Source organism: Osmerus eperlanus, chromosome 23, assembly GCF_963692335.1.
Source record: "Osmerus eperlanus chromosome 23, fOsmEpe2.1, whole genome shotgun sequence".
Classification (NCBI taxonomy): Eukaryota; Metazoa; Chordata; class Actinopteri; order Osmeriformes; family Osmeridae; genus Osmerus; species Osmerus eperlanus.
In genome coordinates, this window is record NC_085040.1 from 617,914 (window position 1) to 631,803 (window position 13,890).

A 13,890-nucleotide genomic window follows, 5' to 3' on the forward strand; every position below is an offset into this window, starting at 1 on the left:
TGAGGGATGGATGGATGAGGAGTGGATGGATTGGCATCGGGGCCAGATTGTCATGGTTACATAACAAAAGGGTCGGAATGTTGAGATTACTGTCGGAGGTGGTGGAATCTGTGACAGGGAATATACATGTTTGTGTGTGTGTGTTTGTGTATGAGTGTTTGTGTGTGTGTGTGTGTGTCTGTGGTCACATGGAGTGAGGTTGTGCTTTGAAGAACAATTCTCTCCAGACATCAGACTGACAAACGTGTTTTCCTGGTCGCCAGTTTATAAACTTGAAATGACCCATGAGTCTTGGGGGATTCCCCTAAAATGTAACATAAAAAAGGATTTTGCTAGACTAGAAAATGTTGTTATACATATACAGTATATATATATATATAAAGGGGTCCTTATAGACAGATGGAGTCTTGGACCCTCCCCCACCTAATTTTGAACCTTGCGTGTACTAACGAGGACTCCTCTTTCTCTCTCATCTGCCTTCCTTTCCTTCTCCTTCCCATCCCACACGTACTGTACCAACACAGAGTACAAAAACTAAAATAAGATTTTTAATTTCCTTTCCAATGAATACAGTCCCTCCCTCCTCCAGGGTCTTTAACCCTTTGACCCCCTCCCCCTCCCCTCCCTTCTCCTTTGAGGGAGCTCTTAATTTATGCCCATTGACCGCCTCTCCTCCCCCCACCATTTCTTTCTTTCTTTCTCTCTCTCTCTCTCTCTCTCTCTCTCTCTCTCTCTCTCTCTCTCTCTCTCTCTCTCTCTCTCTCTCTCTCTCTCTCTCTCTCTCTCTCTCTCTCTCTCTCTCTCTCCCATCTTCCCCTCTGTGTTATTGTTTTTACCAATCAATGACCCCTTCAAGTCACAATAGACATGCACGGCTCTGAGACCAAGGAATTAGTTATTTGATGATGCTTATTGATGCATTTGTGCCCCCATCCACACACAACTACACACACACACACACACACTTACACAGACACACACATCTACACTCACACCTCCACACACACACTCACACCTCCACACACACACTCACACCTCCACACACACACTCACACCTCCACACACCTTCACACACACCTCCACACACACCTCCACACACATCTACAGTCACACCTCCACACACTCTCTCCTCCTCTCCTCGCTCCCATCCTTTTCATGTCCTCTCCTCCATCATCCCTCTCTCCTCTCCTCCATCATCCCTCTCTCCTCTCCTCCATCATCCCTCTCTCCTCTCCTCCTCCTCTCCGAGCATGCAGACTGGGGCTGTTTGAAAAGCCTGCTGTTCTGAGAGGATTGCCTTGTCAACACAGAGCACTGCAGAGCTGTACAAACACACACAGACGGTTCCCACACACACAGACAGAAACACACACGCACCCATGCACAGAGCACACAGACATACAGACACCCCTACACACACTCTATACAGCCGCCCTCCTACACGCACACACACACACACACACACACACCCGTGCATAGGCACATGCATACTGACTTACACACTTTACAGACACACACACAAACACTATTTAGACACAAGCGCACACACACACACACACACTAATTGACAGTCATGCACGTGTGCACACAAACACAGCTGAAATTGACAGCTCCACTATTTTGAACACAGATCAAAGTCATGCAACCGTTTTACTGCATGGGGGCTTTGGTGTTACAGCAGGGTTGATGAAAACCATGTGTTGGCACAACATGAGCCTGTGTGTTGTGTTGCAGGAAGCTGTGTGTGTGTGTGTGTGAGGGGGTTGTCTGTGTGTGTTTGTGCGTGTGGTGAGTGTCTCTGCGTGTGTGTGTCTGCGTGTGTGTGTCTGTGCGTTATATTTAGCTTGCCATCATCACAACACACCGACTCCTACCACTGCTCTGTCAGCTGCCAGGGTTCCACATCATCGCCATGGAGATATAGATAGCCACGCCAGCGACATGCGATTACGCCTCATTTCGAGATTCCCCTGTTAGCAGTCTGCAGATGCTATTAACAGAACCACGGTTCTACTCATGTTCAGATCCGTCAGGGGTACTCCATCCATTGGAGATTTTCCGTGTAATTAGATCATTGCAGGTTTAAAAATAAATGAAAGTATATATAGTTGTGATGTATCCTCTACCTGGATCCGTACTGGGAGTCAGGTGGCTGAGTGGTGAGGGAATTGGGCTAGTAATCCGAAGGTTGCCAGTTCGATTCCCGGTCATGCCAACTGACGTTGTGTCCTTGGGCAAGGCACTTCACCCTACTTGCCTCGGGGGGAATGTCCCTGTACTTACTCTAAGTCGCTCTGGATAAGAGCATCTGCTAAATGACTAAATGTAAAATGTAAATGTACTATAGATCCTTTGTCCTCATGTCTGGTTGGAAACACGTTTAGGTGTGGCACTTCTGTTACGTTGTTAGGGATTGAAATGTTATGGATGCAATTAGTTGATGAAGTGGCTTGCTTGGCATGTAATCAGTAGTTATTATTAGTAAAGGTAGAGCAAAGGGCTGGAAGATGATGATGCTTATGTGGAGCCAACAGCCCTCTCTTTCTCTCCTTCCCTCTATCTCTATCTCTCTCTCTCCCTCCTTCCCTCCCCCTCTCTTTCTCTCCTTCCCTCTATCTCTCTCTCTCTCCCTCCTTCCCTCCCCCTCTCTTTCTCTCCTTCCCTCTATCTCTCTCTCTCTCCCTCCTTCCCTCCCCCTCTCTTTCTCTCCTTCCCTCTATCTCTCTCTCTCTCCCTCCTTCCCTCCCCCTCTCTTTCTCTCCTTCCCTCTATCTCTCTCTCTCTCCCTCCTTCCCTCCCCCTCTCTTTCTCTCCTTCCCTCTATCTCTCTCTCTCTCCCTCCTTCCCTCCCCCTCTCTTTCTCTCCTTCCCTCTATCTCTCTCTCTCTCCCTCCTTCCCTCCCCCTCTCTTTCTCTCCTTCCCTCTATCTCTCTCTCTCTCCCTCCTTCCCTCCCCCTCTCTTTCTCTCCTTCCCTCTATCTCTCTCTCTCTCCCTCCTTCCCTCCCCCTCTCTTTCTCTCCTTCCCTCTATCTCTCTCTCTCTCCCTCCTTCCCTCCCCCTCTCTTTCTCTCCTTCCCTCTATCTCTCTCTCTCTCCCTCCTTCCCTCCCCCTCTCTTTCTCTCCTTCCCTCTATCTCTCTCTCTCTCCCTCCTTCCCTCCCCCTCTCTTTCTCTCCTTCCCTCCCTCCCTGCTGTCTATCTCTTCCTCTCTCAATCTCCCCCCTTTCACATTTCTCCTTTTTTCTCTCCTTTTCTCCCCCTGTCTCTCCTCTTTATCCCAGTCTTGTTTTATCTTCTCTGTCAAACCCTCCTTCAAGCTGCTCACCACAATGAAGGAGTGTGTGGCTGTGTGTGTGAGAGAGAGAGAGAGAGAGAGAGAGAGAGAGAGAGCTTGTGTTTGTGCATGTGCATGAGACAGATCTTCTGTGTGAGAAAATGAGTGTGTGAGAGAGGGAGAGAGAGAGGCAATGCGAAAAAGAGAGTGTGTGTGTGTGTGTGTGTGTGAGAGAAGGAAAGCTTGTATGTATGCATGTGTGTGAAAGATAGTAAATGTGTGTATGTGTGTGAAAAAGAGAGTGTGTGTGTGTGTGTGTGTGTGTGAGAGAAGGAAAGCTTGTATGTATGCATGTGTGTGAAAGATAGTAAATGTGTGTATGTGTGTGAAAAAGAGAGTGTGTGTGTGTGTGTGTGTGTGTGTGTGTGTGTGTGTGTGAGAGAAGGAAAGCTTGTATGTATGCATGTGTGTGAAAGATAGTAAATGTGTGTATGTGTGTGAAAAAGAGAGTGTGTGTGTGTGTAAGAAAGAGAGCTTGTATGCGTGTGTGAGAAAGAGAGAGAGAAGGAAGGTGAAATAGAGAGTCTCTGTGTGTGAGAGAAAGACAGCTTGTATGTGTGTATGTGTGACAGAGAAAGAGAGCTTGTATGCGAGTGTGTGTGTGTGTGTGTGTGTGAGAGGTAACGCAAGTTCATCGTCTGTTACATAAGCTTCCCATGCTATATCATCCCTCCATCCCCTTGTCTTGGTTTCATCCTTTCCTCGTCCTCCCTTCCCCTCTCTGCTTCTCTCCTCTAATGGGCTGACATGTGCTTGGCATGGCTGCCAGGGGCAAGAGAGAGCCTGCCAGCTGAGGGGACGGGGCCATAGTGGCTCATGCGCGCACACACTAGTGCATGCACACACACTAGCACACACACACACACTAGCACACACACACTAGCACACACACACTATAGCACACATACACTGTAGGACACACACATACTAGCACACACACACACTGTAGGACACACACACACACACTAGCACACACACACACTAGCACACACACACGCTAGCACACACACACTAGCACACACACACTATAGCACACACACACTGTAGGACACACACACACTGTACGACACACACACGCTAGCACACACACACACTAGCACACCCACACACTGGGGCACACCCACACACACACTAGCATACACACACACACTAGTGCACCTGCACACTAGCACACATACACACACTGTAGGACACACACACAAGCTAGCATACACACACACACTAGCATACATGCACACACCCACATGCACAAGCTGACACAAACACAACCTAAATCACACATGCCACGCACACACTCTCAAACCACACGTGCACCGACACACACACACGCAAGCCAGCTCACACACGAATTCCCGCACGCACACACTCTCAAACCGCGACACACACACACACACCCCCTCCACCACAAGCACGCACACACACAACCTTCCAATCAGCATTCCGCCCCTCCCCCCACGGCAGAATGGGAAGAGAGGAGGAGGAGGAAGTGAGGGGGGAGGGGGGGGTGGGGTGAGAGAGGAAAATTCCACTGGGATATTGTTTGGTCCAGTGGTATTATACAACCTTGGGGTGTCACTGGGAAGAGGTGGCAGGAGAGGCTGTGTGCTCGCTCCAGGAATCCAGGGCGTTCAAACTCATGTGACATGTTACTCATTCTGTGTGTGTGTGTTTGTGTGTGTGACCAGCAGTGATGTATTTGTTTGTTTGTTGTTGTGGGTATTTGTACCCTTAACGGTAAGGTTTTTTATTAGGTTGTCAGTTTTTGCGTGTGTGTGTGTGAATGTGTGTGTACATACATCCGCATAATTCAAGCACAGTCAGTTGTCCCCCTTCAGCTTCTAATGTAAAGAATTAGATTAGATGTTTGAGGATTAGATTCCTATTATGACATCATTATTCTTGTAGAACTAAAACTCCATTCCTATTATGACATCATGATTCTTGTGAACTAAAACTCCATTCTTATTATGACATCATGATTCTTGTGAACTAAAACTCCATTCTTATTATGACATCATGATTCTTGTGAACTAAAACTCCATTCCTATTATGACATCATGATTCTTGTGAACTAAAACTCCATTCTTATTATGACATCATGATTCTTGTGAACTAAAACTCCATTCTTATTATGACATCATGATTCTTGTGAACTAAAACTCCATTCTTATTATGACATCATGATTCTTGTAGAAGTAAAACTTGATCCCAGTTGTGAGATATTTACAGAACTAAAGCATGGGTTCCTATTATGAGTGATTCTCATTGTGGATCGCTCCTCCAGGTTGTCAAGTATGTGGCATGAGAAGAATCTGTCTAGTGCCTAAATACGTTTCTGCTTAGCAGGATGCAAGGCCAGAGCTATTTCTGGGGCAGCAAGGATAATTCACAGCTCTCCAGAACTGCGGTGTGCTCAGTTCACCAGACGGATTCTCGGTCATTCAGACTGGGAAAGAAACAGTCACAATGTCAAGAAACAAGTTCGAACTAAACCCACTCAACATTCAGGGTTGGTTGCCATGTTGGATCCCAGTTTTGGTTGGTGCAAAGCAGCAGAACACATTTATGCAGAGAGATGAATAGTTTAGACCCTCCCTGAAAACCTAACCACACTTACCAACTCTAATTCCTTCCTACTAATGGCTTGATAAAATAAAGACTTGTAAAACGTTAAATCAATGAATGGTGCATTAATAATTATAATAATACAAAATTGCATTTGTAATGCGCCTTTAAGGATGTTGAATGAATGGAAGGAAGTCAAACTGTTCTGCCCGGATTCCGCTGATCCATTTACGTCATAAAGAACCATGTTACCAGGTCCCTCCAGCACACCATCTGCCCTCACCCTCCTAACCGTGTGAGTAACTAACCGTGTGTGGTTCTGGTGACAGACCAGATGTGGTTCTGGTGACAGATCAGATGTGTCCTCGTAGGGCTGCCTCTGTCTCAACCAGCCAGGATACCACCAGCTGGAACGACCGTTGCTAACAACAGACCAGATCATGGATGTAGGTTTCGAGGCGGACAAGAGGGCATCGAAACGTTCACCAACAACCAGTAGTTAGCGACAGGGCAGGGTTAGCGTTAGCATCTAGGGCGAGGAGAAGTGTTTGTCCCCACGGGTGATCCAAACTTGGTTTAGAAACATTCCATTTCAATTATTAAAAAAAACCAAACCCTTCCAGTCCTTCTTCACTACCCAGCCCCCCTTCTCTCTCTCCCAGCTGGTTCCCTCCTCCCTCCCTCCCTCCTCCCTTCATCCCATCCCCCCTTAAGACATAAAAGTGAGCACTCTATAAATCCCTTGGTGACGGTTAAAGAATCCTCGGTATAAAGGGTTCTATACAGAACCTCAAGGTTTCGGATTCTTCACATCCTTCTGGAACCCTCTGGATTTCTTTCTGACCTCAAAGAAGGTCTTCCGTTGCCATGAACACTTCTGTACGCATGCAGCAGAGCCTGCTAGCTTATAGCGATAGGTGCATGGATAAACAAGATCACTTAACCCTTGTGTTATCTTCGGGTCATTGTGACCCATCAGTCATTGTGACCCACCGTCGTATTGCGACAAATTTACAGCATACAAAAACAAAGTGAAGCATTTTCTTTTCACCGTTGGGCTGTCTCAGATCCCCCACATTGCAAAGGTAAAAATAAAATTATTTGTATTTGTTTTTGTATTGGGTAAAATTGGGTAAACACAACGATGGTTCGTTATAAACCTTTGGGTCATGTGACCCGAAGGCAGCACAAGGGTTAAACGAAGGCTTAATTTCACCCCCCACCCTTTTCTCTTGAACCAGGGTTCAATTACAATGCCCGGGGGAGAGAGGGGTGCGGGATGGGCCTGTCCCCAGTGAAAGGGCCTCCTTTTAGGGCATTAACTAGAGAACAGGTGGGGGGCAGTTGGACCTGGAAGACCCCGTCTGACTCCGCGACACTGCGGGTCAGAAACGGCTGCCATTTGTTATCGACCTTTCGGTCCTTTTCTATTTCCGTTTTGCTGTTAAATTGGCATGACAACCCCTTTCATCCTCTTTGAGTCTTTCCATACACTAACCAGCACTCAAAATCACATGGTGTTCGAATCTCGTTACAGTCACCATAGATATTCCACACAGTCTTATATATATAACGTTGTGTTTAATGTCAGTTAATAACAGTTTTACTGTTTAAAAGAACTGGCTTTTAACCATAATTGAGTGTTTGAGTTGAATACAGTTCAAACCAGGATTTCCCCCCCTTATCCTGAGAGGATAAGTATTGAACAGGGACGTGCTAATGTAACTCTTCTGCATCTCTCTGCTGCATCTCTCTGCTGCATCTCTCTGCTGCATCTCTCTGCTGCATCTCTCTGCTGCATCTCTCTGCTGCATCTCTCTGCTGCATCTCTCTGCTGCATCTCTCTGTCGATCACATCTATGTCTCTGTTTTTTTTATAAAGACAGGGAGGGGGAAAAATAAGGGGAAACGGAGCGAGAGAGAGAATGAGTGAGAGAGATAGAGAATGAGTGGGAGAGAGAATGAGTGAGAGAGATAGAGAATGAGTGAGAGAGAGAGAATCAGTGAGAGAGAGAATAAGTGAGTGAGTGAGAGAATGAGTAAGTGAGAGAATGAGTGACTGAGAGAATGAGTGAGAGAGAGAATGAATAAGAGAGATTGAGAATGAGAGAGATAGAGAATGAGTGAGTGAGAGAATGAGTGAGAGACTGAGTGAGAGAGATAGAGAATGAGGGAGATAGAGACACAGAAGGGAACGTGAGAGTAATGTACAAAGTCACATGACAGAGAGCAATCGTCAAGAGCGACACATGTTCCATTACCAGGTACCCAGATGGAAAAACACCAAACCACCTCCCGGGTACTGGGCGTGTGGGGTAGGGTTTCGTGATCTGCTCAGCTGTGCGTGTGTAATACCTCACGACACACACCCTCTCCTCTGTCTCTTTCCCTTTCATTCTTTCGATTTCATTCTCACACACGCATGCACACATACACACTATGCACACATACACACTACACACGCATGCACACAGACACACACTTTTCCTGGTATGCCATTACGGTGTAGGGGGGAGGATTAGGACGATTCTAAGGGCCCTGGTCACACAGGGGGCCCAGCAGAACCCCGTACTCAGCTGTATGGTTTAGATTTTGGGGCCTGGAGTACAAATTAGCCGGGGGGCCCAGAAGCCCTAGCGGCGCCCCCCATCTGTCAACACACGCTTCTGACCTGGCTACATGTCGTGGTGCTCCGTGATCAACCCAGCATTTCATACCCACTGAGTGGTAGGGGCAACGTCGCCAGGCAACGTCGCCAGGCAACGTCGCCAGGCAGTGGCAAGTGAACAAATGGGAGGACAAATTTAGGTAATGTCATGGATGGTGTGATGAACCTGTGTGATGAATCCTAAGTCAACAGCTGGAGTGTTGCGTATGCCTGCCGGGTTTTGCTAAGTCTACCCCGGTGCATTGTGGGATAAATGCGCTTTGGGTTGTTCTGTGATTGGTTAACAAAGTAAAGGTGGTTAGGTCTTAAATGCCGAACCCATGTGACATACCTTCTTCCTGTATTTGCGTCCATTTCGTGTATTTGGTTACACATTGCCTGCGTTTGCATATAAATTCCTGTATTTGCATAGCCATTTCTTGTATTTACGCATCCATTTCCTGTATTTGCAAACCCATTTCCTGTCTTTCAACATCCATTTCCTGTATTTCAACAACCATTTCCTGTATTTGCAAACCCATTTCCTGCCGTGCTTTACCTTTGCACACACATTCACCGTAAACCCAAAATGAGCTTGTGTGCAGTATGTGTTGGTCATTGACATTTCTTTCGTGTTCATTGGTCAATAAAAAAGTGTCAAGTCTGTTTTGTGTGCAGTGGTTCTGATTTGTATGTTTTACACTACAGGTGTGTTCTGAGTCAGCCTGCTGTTCGTGATGCGTGGACCAGTGTAAGAGTGACGTCACTCTTGTGTGTTAGTTAGTTGTTTCCCCTCTGTAAAACACACACATCTCGCCACCCCACGTTTATTTTAGCATTTTCTTTTCTTTTCTTATTTTTCTTTTTGTCCTTGAAAATGACGTAAAGTCTAACACAAAAGCGAGCTCTTGCTATGTCAAAGAGCAATCTAACAATCTAGCATGCATTTGTTGCGGTTGATTTTTTTTAAAGTTTCAGAAAATACTAGTTTCTTTTCTTTCTTTTTTTACGACACCTAACAAACTAATAAAATCCAAACAGAGAAGTAAGAAAGAAGGGATAAAAACATAAAATGGTAAATAAACAATCAACAAAGAATGTTCTGAAACTGCCAAGATCATCACAAGTCCGAAGTGGTCTCTAATCTAACATTTCGCATCTTAGTACTGAGTATTCTCCATCCTCATTTAACCACCATTTACTCCTAAAGCAAAAAGTACCACTACAATAACACATACACAATTAGCAGCTATATGACTTAAAATAGATTGCTTTTCATCAATCACAATGTTTGTATGACTTCACAATGTTCTACAAGTTACACACATGTTTGTCTATCTTCGAGGCTGCAGCTTTTTTTTGTCTCTTAAACAATGTCACAATAACTACTGGTGCATACACTTAACGATTTATATATTATGTCTGTTAAATGTTAAAAGGGTCCTTGGTTGTGCTACAGTATGTATCCAATCTAGTAAGAAAGAAGTATATATATGTTTCCACACGGGTACAAGAACTACTACAACAATGTTATATAAACGCAAGCAAAAAATGAAAAAACGTTATATAATACTACCCCTTGTAGCCAGCAGTTTAAGATTATACAGCCTTTAAAAAAAATTGTATCCCATGATGTAGTTTGTGGCTAGGTTTACACCGAAAATAGTTATGTTTTGAGTGTGTGTGTGTCAACACTTTTAACTTAAGTTCTCCACCTCTTCTGTGCCTCGTTGTCTGAACTCTGACCCAAATATATAATCAACTTCACTTTGCTTCCCACCACAAGTAACAACATATCTTAATTAACTTTTATACCTTTTATATAAATGCAGATGCTAGATAACTTCTGCCAAAATTACCAAAAATAAACATTGTATCTTAACAGCAAAACTAACATTAATTGATAAAATAACTGGGTTAAGTGTTAACTTAACTGTTGAGATTCACTTTACTCAATGTAAACCTAGCCACATATTTCGACACCCAGAGCCCCATCATCGTCATCATCATCATCATCATCATCATCATCATCATCATCATCACTCCACAACAACATTCACACGTTTTGCATTCAAAAAACTCATACAATACACCTCTCATGGATTAAGGTTTTTTAGAAAATTATTGTATTTAAAATAGTTTTGCATCTCTCTCACAATTACTTTTTGTTTTCTCTCTTCAGAAAACTGAATAATAATAATAATAATAATAATAAATAAAAATAACAACTGTATTTTGTTTTCTTCAATTCCGCTTTTCAAATCAATCGCTTGAGAATAAGCGTGCAAAAGTTGGGTATATATATATATGTACAGTTTATACTGTAAATATAAAACATTAAAAATAATAATAAAAAAAAAAAAGAAAAACATATCAGAAAAACAAAATGCCTTTGAATAGCATTAAAACTGTAGTCAACCCCTGGACAGACCAACAGCTGACCATTCACTAATAAGTCTCACGTACATTATTATTTTAATAACTCTTAGACTATGAACCGTAGTTAAGATGCGCCTCTAATTCAAACCCAGTGACCAGGAACATACCAGGAACATACCAGGAACAAATGCAGTTGCAGTATTTTCAAGTGGTCATCTGATAAAGCAGTGGAGATGAGCTGTAACCCGTTTTAACACAGGCCAACTTCTAGGTGAGATGTAAGCTTCTACACACAGCAGGAACAGATTTACGGTGCGCCCGAATGACAGTGAGACTCAGGTTGTGAAACGTGCCAGCTGCGGGGAGGTCAAACACAACGGAGACATGTGATAACCCTCGTGACCTTTGACCCCTTCCGGGCTCCTCAAACTGTTTGACCCCTCAGTTTGGGTATGTGAAACCAGGAAGTGTTTCAGGTCTGGGAGAGTCACCTGACCCACATCTGAGATTTACAACAAACAGAGTCAGACATTGGTCATTTAGTTGGACCCTAGAAATAGTTGGCAACAGGTGTGAATATTTTTTTTACATTGAACATTGAAATTCTGAAAAGCAAATGACCATGGCTTTGAAACAAGCCTATTTGTTAGTACATTTTTACAAGGCTTTTTTTCAGATTAAACTTGAATTCACTACGAAAAAAAAAGAGATTTATTTTACGAATCTCATTTAGGCACAGCAGTTATTGCCATCATTCAATTTCCGTTAAATTTCCGAGATAAATTTAGAGGGAATTTGAGTTTTTATTGTTGGATAAGGTCGTACAGTGACGCTGTCTTAGAATGACCTCATACAATATACAATACCACCTTAGGCCATGACACCTACTTTTTTATATGTTAAACTTGTTATAACTGTGTAATAGCTGTGCTAACTGTTATACAGTGGTGTTACGACTCTAGGGATAGGGTGGCGTACAGTATATCAAACACTGTTGAGTCTTTGGCAGGACTGTCTGCGACTAGAAATTTACCCGAAACATCAACCTATTTGGGGCGGTGGCCACCTTTTGAGGCGGTTGTATCGACATGGCTACTGTCGTCTTTGTTTACATCTTCTGATGTTTGAAGCTTTCACGAATTGTAACTGTTTGAATTGTAAAAGTGATAGTAAGTATAAAGCAGTTAAAGAGTTTTCCCCTGAGGAATGACAATTGACAATTTGATCAGGAAGCTCAGAAAACTGAATGACCACGTCTGGTGTTACACACAATTCCCTCCCCCATTATCAGGTTTGAGTGTTACAGAACAAAGGTCCTCCCACCATTTTTTTAACATTTATCCCAAGGCAACAGGGGTTCGTGGAGACGCAACCGGAGACTGAGTATTCGGCCTTTGTAGTAGATTTTCCCTGCTAAAGTGCGCATAGCAACTACTTTTAGAACTTTTTTTTAGAGCGTTCAAACGTTTACAAAACTACAATGTTCTTGGTGTTCCTTCCTGTCAGATGGAGCCATCATCTCTCTCTCTCTCTCTCTCTCTGTCTCTCTCTCTGTCTCTCTCTCTGTCTCTGTCTCTCTCTCTGTCTCTCTCTCTCTCTCTCTCTCTCTATATATATATATATATATATATATATATACTGTATGTATAAGATACGTAGATAGATGGTAAGACTACATAATAATACAAATGCAGGGCTGTGCTGCTCAGGGATTGGTCAGTGAACATGACACGATGCTTGCACACAGAGAGGCTATATGTACACAGAAGCCACACAGGTCCAGTTGCGATTTACTCCCTTCACCCCAGGTTCCCTTGGCAACCACAAGGATGAAACGTTTAAGCACAACAACAGTCAAGTTGTTTACAGTTCATCGAGGCATCGACATGACAGTTGTATGTATATGGCCAAGCGCATTGCATTGTGGGATACCACATTTGCTTCGTTCAGAAGAGATTCCTCCACAGAAGGATATTAAGAAGAAAAGGCTTGGTTTGGAGTTTGGGCTCATAGAGCATAAATTGGGGTTAACGTTGGTCAGCATTTTCTTTCTTTTATAACTGTAGAGATCTAAGCAAATTACTTCATTTACACCCACATTTGCCAATCAGTTGAGCTTTGGTTGTGCTTTTCTGCTCAATTCCTTAATTCCCCGGTCCATGACCATTAAAAATCTGAATTACCCAATCGGCTTTGTTTAAGATTTGAAAACCGACAGATTTAAGACATATTTGTGGGTCTGAACAAAATAACTAAATGGATTCAGGGAGAAAAAGAACAAAAGAAAACAAATAAAAGAGAACCACATCTCAGGTATAAATGATGCATTATGGGAGTTGTAGTCAGTTACTAAAACATATAGAAAAGTGTGTGCATGTGGGTGTGTGTGCCTGTTCAAGAAAGAACCTTCCTAGCCACTTGAACCCTCGTTCAACCTCTCGAACTGTACTGACACCCAGTCCACTGGAGATATCACTGCTCATTAGATTGACAACTACACCCTCTGCATTATTCAGCACCTGTCACACAAAACCATACCTCCCCATCGATCAGATATATCCACCACATAACCCTACAGTAGATGTACCAGCATAACTACACATGAGATGCATCTGAACTATCCAACAAACCTTTCTTTCTCTTACTGTTTCCTGTCCATACCATCCCACCCCCTGACCCCCCCTCCCTCCCCCACACACACACACACACACACACACCCTTCAGCAATGTTTCCATTCAAAGTCTACAGTGACAATTGGAGATCAGGTGGTTGGTATGGGAACTCTTGCCCCATTTGGCTTGAATGCTGAGTGCAACAAGACACTGTCACGGGTGTGTGTGTGTGTGATGTGTGTCTGCGTGCATGTATGAATGTGTGTGAGTACATGCGTGCATATATGTGTATATGTATGCATGTATGAGTGCATGTGTATATGTGTGTGTGCCCGAATGTGTTTGTGTGT

At 43.8% G+C, this 13,890-nt stretch overlaps 1 protein-coding gene and 1 long non-coding RNA gene across 2 annotated transcripts in view; one reads left to right on the forward strand and one right to left on the reverse strand.

Annotated features, from left to right (window-relative positions):
* snapc2 (small nuclear RNA activating complex, polypeptide 2) overlaps positions 1-13,890 on the forward strand; it is a 184,729-nt gene that overhangs the window by 148,412 nt on the left and 22,427 nt on the right.
* Positions 9,360-13,627, reverse strand: LOC134009876 (uncharacterized). The gene is made up of 2 exons (XR_009928277.1): positions 13,597-13,627; positions 9,360-12,029 (listed from the first exon to the last, which is right to left on the reverse strand). It is a non-coding gene; the product is annotated as an uncharacterized LOC134009876 (long non-coding RNA).